This window comes from Wyeomyia smithii, chromosome 2 (assembly GCF_029784165.1).
Source record: "Wyeomyia smithii strain HCP4-BCI-WySm-NY-G18 chromosome 2, ASM2978416v1, whole genome shotgun sequence".
Classification (NCBI taxonomy): Eukaryota; Metazoa; Arthropoda; class Insecta; order Diptera; family Culicidae; genus Wyeomyia; species Wyeomyia smithii.
The window spans coordinates 200,459,466-200,466,347 of record NC_073695.1 but is presented as its reverse complement, the minus strand read 5'-3'; the positions used below and the strand labels follow the sequence as shown (position 1 = coordinate 200,466,347).

The window sequence follows — 6,882 nt, the reverse complement described above, 5'->3', positions numbered from 1 at the left end:
CCAAACGTAGCGGTACACAAAACACCGTCGGAGCTTTTTTCAACACCAACTGATTGGCACTCGACAATGTTCATCTCCAGCGAGAGATCAACGAGCGACGGTGGGCGATCCTCAGCAGCAATGATGTCACCTATATTCTCCTGCTCCTGGCCACGATCTTCGTTCCGTTCCGCAAGGTAGCACGTCAGAACGAGACCGCCAATAGTCGCGACGACGGGATACGCGGGACTGATCGGACCAGGATGACTGCTTGCACTGGCGAGCTGACCGATGCGATGATTCTTCTCCTGTTGTCTGCTGTGTTGCAACAGATGTAACAGTGTGGGTGTTTTTCAACAGAGAAAAAAAGGGGTGGTGGGCGCTGGGTAAGTGTTTTGTTAGATATGTTGTAAAGCACACACCGGTACTCCCTCACTTACAACCACAAACGCATCCATCACAAGTAGTCACAAGGGGATGGAATCACTGTCTCCTATCGTCGTCATCATCATCATCATCACCCTTGCAATCATTGAAGTAGTCTGTATTTGCACTGTTGATTGTGGTTGTGGTCTATATAACAGCAGCATGTATCCATGTGCGCTCGCTTCAAGGAAACGACCGGAGGTATGCATAATATTTTTCGATCATTTGCGCAGCATACATATCTAGATATGTGTACCGGGAGAGTGAATACATAAAGGAGGCCAGGCCGCGCCAAAAGGAACCCCCCTTCGTGTGCACGTCGGATGGCGGGGCAGAGCGAAAGCAACAACAACAACATCGCCGCTCAACTCTCAAGTCAAATCAAAACAAAAAGCACAGATGAATAGTTCCCTTTTCGACTGCGGATGACTGCACATCGGTACATGTGTTTCTGTATTTATCGTTCCTCGGTGCCAAACGGAGTGTAAATTCCCCGGCTCTCTGTTTTCTGTGAAGAGTTCTGTGCGACGGCCTTTTGGACCCATCCGGATTTGCCTGTTGTCAGCGTTGTTCCTCCCTGTGCCACCTGGCCGAGCCGTGGGCAAGCTAGCGAGGAAGAGACGACGGAAGGACGCAACTCCGAGATTGTCGGTGTTGGTCGGAAGTGTCCTGCTGGCGTAGGAAATCACGAAGCTTTCGCTCCGTGCCGTTCTGCTCCGGTGTAGGTCCGCTGAGCCATCGTGTTGTGGTGCGTTCATCAGAACCAACCAGGCGGCAAAAAGGCAAACACGGCAACCAGCTGGTCCGCAGTAAGTCGCAGCTTCCGAGGCGCACCGGAGAATTGATTATTCATTCAGTCAGCCAGCCAGGCAGTCATCCAGCCAGCCAGCCAACCAGCCAGCCAGGGGTTTCCCCAGTGCAGTAGAGTAGAAAGATTTATTCGATTTGCTCTCGTGGTTACTCCAGGACGTCGTCGTCGTCGTCGTCAGTGTGCCGTTGTTCCGCTACTACCGGTTTCCAAGTTCAGGGGCTTGATTCGATTAGTATCAGCTCGTTGATTATGGTTCAAATAATTTAATTTCATCCTTCGTTTTCTTTCGGTGTGTGTCGAAACACGTTGCAGCAGAGCCGAGTTGAAAAAAAGACAGTTTCGGAGTCACGCGTACTATCGGGTTCACAATCAACAGTTTTCTGCTCGATCTCTACTGCCGGATTGATCTTTACAATTACGAAGAAAAAAAATCTCGACCTCAGCAAGGTACATACTCGTGACTCAGTAAGTGCATTTATTCCGAGTGATTTGATAATCAGTGACCCCGAAAATTTGAACTCGGTTAGCAAACTTTGCGGTGTCAAGTGACGGATTGTGAAAAAATATCGCAACGGACAGAACAAAAAAAATTGGGTGCTGAAGAAATCAGTCAAAGTCATCGTCATCTTTGCGCGCCCCCGAGCTCAACATCAACAGGCCGGTGGTAAGTACTCTCGAATTTCAAAATTTTCACTGTTTCACTCATTCGTGCTGGTCAGCAACAGCAGGCCCAGTTTCGGAAAACCCGACTGGAGCTGGAGTGGAACTGATGGCCTTGCAGTTTTGCAGGACCAGAAAAGTTGGTTCGGTTGGTTCTGTTTACATTTTTCCAGTCGGCTAATTCGAAAGCCGTCGCTGTTGCTGCTGTTGCCACCGTCAGACGGAATTCTTTTAGGTATTTTTTTTTCTCGATTTTCGGTACCGTCCGTCCGTGCTGGTCTCTCTTGTCCATCCTTCGTGTACTAAATGGGGCTCGCTACAGGGCTCTGTACCAGTTTCGATACCGAGTGTCTTAGTTTGTTTTTATTTTTCTTTTTTTTATGCCACTTGATAAGATTTTTTGGTTCTTACAAATGTTGCATTATGTGATTCGCCTGAACAACGGGTTCTGCAATTATCACTCAGCTAGACTTTGATTAGCCATAGCCACAGATTCTTTTTGATTTGCTTCCAGTACAATCGGTGTTCAGCCAACCTTTATTCATCTCAAAGTAGATATTGTTCAATTGCTTTCTCTGGAATTGGTGTGTACAGAACTCTCTTTGCTTATTTTTGACTTTGTTTATAATTCGAAGTTGATGGAAACCAAACTTATAAATATTTTAAAACTCACGATTCAATTTGTGTGTATACAAAATTTATTGCATTTTTTAAGAAATTTTTGCATAATTGTTAATTAAGATGGATAGGGTTTTTGCTAATTAGGCTCAAAATTTATAAAACTCCATTTTGATGTTCAAAAATGGCAAAAACATAATATTATATTTCGCTTAAAAACACTAGCACTAAATAGCGAAAATCTATTCTTATTTGGCATCAATTGCTCAAAAACTTCATCTTAAAAATTGAATGCCTGAATAAGAATTAAAAATCACCGAAAATGGCAAAAAGTAACATTGAAGTTGAACTGTAACACTGAAAAATGTTGCAAATTAAAGCTCATATATCGCCAATATAGAAGGTTTAGAAGAGCAAAAAGATAATTCAAAATCAACTAAAAACTCGGCTTAAAAGATGGAAAAGTTAGAATTTAAATTGCTGAAAACTGCTTTTGGCGGTGAGACAGGGTTAAAATATATATGTAATACGCAATTTCCCAAACAATCGTTTTTTATTACGAATAATTTATTCAAAGTGCCGAGTAAATTTCAAAAATCAAATTTTGGTGTTTCCGCTGACTTTAATCTTGTGTATCAGGTGGAAAACATTTTATTTTTTGATAATATTGGTCAAAGCAATGCCTCTAGCAAACTCGAGAGTGCATCAGAAGGCCGCAGAGCAATTACTCGCCAGGTTTGTCGCTTCTACGTTTGCTTACGAGAAAACTTTATCTAAGTCTCTGAACAGTTTACGCACTTCCCACTTAGATAGGGGCACCAAATTTCACAGAAACCATTAGAGAGCTATAAACTTTAATTTTTTCCTAGTTTGAGCTTTAGACAATGTTTTTCGCTTTCGTCGACCAGTGTAATGCTAAGTGTAAAATATTAAGAACAGTGTTCAGCCTTTTTCCAAAGTGTTCAGCAGTTATTACAAGAAACTCTCAACAATTGATTTTGCGGTACGCATCCTTCATTTAGAAATCCAATCCAGCGTGATTCTAATTGGTCTTTTAATCGTTGGAAGATGATTCCGCTAATTCGATAATAAGTAACGGTAATTCGCAGTTGATGGATTACCGATTTTTAAAATTTTGGCGCTGGTTGAACGAAAATAATATGATATTACTTTTGTTTACAGAAATGAATGATTTGAACACTGTAACTAAAACACCCGCAACGTTGAGACGAATTTAATATGTTTCGTCATAAGCAAAATTAAACTAATGAAAAAACGGTTTTTGTGAAATGCATTCTGCGAATGGAAACATTATAGATTCGTGCGTTTGACTGTAATACAGAAATCTAAGATCTCAAATCAATCTTCTCATGAATTGTGAAAAAAGCATCGAGAGTTGTGGAGCAATTCTCTTAATACTATTTAAATTTGATATTCAGATTTAAGAATTCCTTAAATCTTAAATAGTATTAAGAAAGATGAGGAATTTCCTAGTACTTCCTATGCACAGTTCTTTTCGGACAAAGTGTTTCTATACCTTAAGAGGCAATCGATCCAGCGAAAAAAAAATTATCGTTCTTCCAGCAAAACGAAATTAGTAGCATTTAACTGTATCTTTTGCAAAATAAGTAATAAACACACAATTCAATGATTTCGATGCTTGTTAACTACCTATTTAATTATTTATCTATTAACATTTTCAACAAAACAGTAAACCGTAGAAGTTAAACATAAAGAAATCATGATAAAGTTTTACTCACAAATTTTTTTTGAAGTAGCAACTTCTCGGCACTCAAAGGACCCCAACGAGATGAACCGTTTCAAGATCCTAAGCCACTGATCAAAGATCCAGGTCACTAAAAGCAAAGCCTATAGGATCCTTCCGTCGCGTGTTTCAATACTTTTGATATGCGGGGTGGTTGATAGTTGAAAATCTTGGACAAACAATGAAAAAAAAAAACGCAATCAACAAAAAGGACAACCAACACGACTGATAGTGAAGCGATAAATGCGACAAAAACATGATATTCACATAATTTTTGGGGTTCTGAACAAGGTTCTGGCATTATTTTTTTATTTGAGGCCATCCATAAAGCAATGATGGCCATCCATTTCTAATGATTTTTGGCACTTTCCCCCTTGTATTTTTTTTATAAAATTATATGCCATTTGATCACAGGCAACGCCACTGGATATTGAAGGTCTGAAAATAACAATAGAATTTATAAAATTCTAATACTATTTTTAGGCTGGGCTTACCGAATGAGAAACGACTCCGAGATGTACTGCCAGTTCTCAGTTGTTATGCAACGGGACTTTCTACACCCTATGCAACGGGACCTCTCCATACACAATCTAATCGGAAGCAAGCCAAAAGATCTACTAGATACAACTTATTTAATCACAATTCTCTAAATGATATGCTTAGTCGATTCCTAGTATTATACTTTGTGATTTTTACCAAATTATGAGCCAAAACTCCCAGTGTTAAAAACCAGGCGTACATTTTTTTTGACTCAAAAATAGTGACATTTTTTAAAGAGTGATTTCGATAAAAAGGTTAATTTAGAGAGTTAAACTTAGGGATAGGCTACTACAAAATAAGGACATGACCTTTTTCAAATTTCACGATCTCGATCTCGCTTCAGGACGAGCAAAAAAACTGTTTCAACTTCAATCTAAGGTGTTTCTTGAATTACATTTTGGATTAACGCGCACTCAATGCCAGATTCTTTTTAAGATGGGCATATTGCCCTAAGATAATGATAGTTGAATTTATTTTATTCATTTTTTGATCATTTTGGTTTTCACGAACAAACATTATTTATTACATCGATTAAGGCCGTTACAAATTTCATTTTCATTTTATGTCACCCTCCCAAAAAAGTTCAAGCTGATTTATTAATACTATTGGTTCTTCGACAATTTACAGACAGAAATTTAGCTACAAACAAGTCCAGTGACAGCGAGATTGTCATCAAAAGGCAAGATAAATGATTTATAATAATAAAAAAGTTTATTTTTCAACATTTATTTAAGTGCAAGTTACAAACGTCGTAACTTGTATACAAACTTTTATCAAAGATATTCCTTTTTTACGCCTCGGCGTTATTTTTTGTTCGCCCTCCCCTTGGCTAACTTTAATAACCTTGGACATTAACCCTTTAACGGACCGAGGCGAAAAAAATGTCATTAATTTTTATTGTTTATTTCTGATCACTGATCATAGTTCGTAATTATCAAGCAGAAAAAAACGAAAGTTGTTGGTGGCAATATAATTGCCACTGCCTTATAAAGGGTTAAAAGAGTTAGAAATTTGTATCAGCCTAACAATGAAAATAAAATTTATGACATTGAAAGTGGGATGTAAAGCTGTAATTTTTCAACCGCATAAATTAGTGAAGTACATCCTTCTTAGAAATTTTAAAAAAAGTTTCACGTCATGTAAATAATCACATAGATTTACAGACGATTGAAAAATGACGCAATAAACCTGTCTTCTGTTGAAAAGCTGACAAGGGGATGAAAGTTATGATTATGAACAAAAATGATCACGACGAACATTAAGGAAAAAATTAACAATGTCCCATATAGGCAACAGAGAGTCAAGCTTCTTGCCGACATACATGGTGAAAATTTTTGAAAAAACTATCAAAGAATGTCCACCTATTTTTTGCGATGCTCTAAAAGGCTTCGTATTTCAAACCCTTCGCTTCCTAGAATAAAGGGCCTTTCAAAAACCTGGTCATGAAATGAGAGAGATCGAGTCTGCTGTAGGGGCACCAACGGAAAAATTGACAAAATGGTTAAGGTATTTCAATCAATGCTGAACAAATTTCCTAGTCGATCTGTTGAAATTTAAAATCCTCGGGGGATATCAATACTGACGATATAGTTATTTTTCATTTCGTGGGAAATTTTACAAACAAACGAATTGGACACCGATGGGGAACACTCTTTCACCTTTCCCATGTGAGCTTCTTATGGAACATTTGGAAAATAAACTAAAAGAAGACGACTCTTTACCAGATCGTTGATAGAGGTATGTGGATGATTTTTTTTTGCATTTCAAAACAGGGGGACTTTAGATTTTTTAGAACTCTTGAATGGTATTCACAAAAACATCCGGTTTACTTTGGAAATTGATCAAAACAACAGGTTTATTTTTTTGCATGTGGTCGTTGTTAAAAACTCCAATCACTTAGAATCCGAAATCTTTAGGAAACCCCTCCCATACAACACGGGTAATACCTAGCACTTCTAACAACTCCTTCCAACATAAAATTGCAGCTTTTTGCCGTATGATTCATCATATGATTCATCATATGGAATCTTTGCCTCTTAGTAATGAAGGAAAGAAAAATGAAATGGAATATATTTTAAAGTTG

At 38.3% G+C, this 6,882-nt stretch overlaps 1 protein-coding gene across 1 annotated transcript in view; it reads left to right on the top strand.

Moving 5' to 3' along the window:
* The first annotated feature begins 822 nt into the window (after window positions 1-822).
* LOC129721484 (coatomer subunit beta') overlaps window positions 823-6,882 on the top strand; it is a 242,767-nt gene continuing 236,707 nt past the window's right edge. Inside the window, exon 1 of the mRNA XM_055674114.1 lies at window positions 823-1,880. The gene's annotated coding sequence lies outside the window, so the exon portion shown is untranslated. The remainder of the gene's footprint in view (window positions 1,881-6,882) is intronic.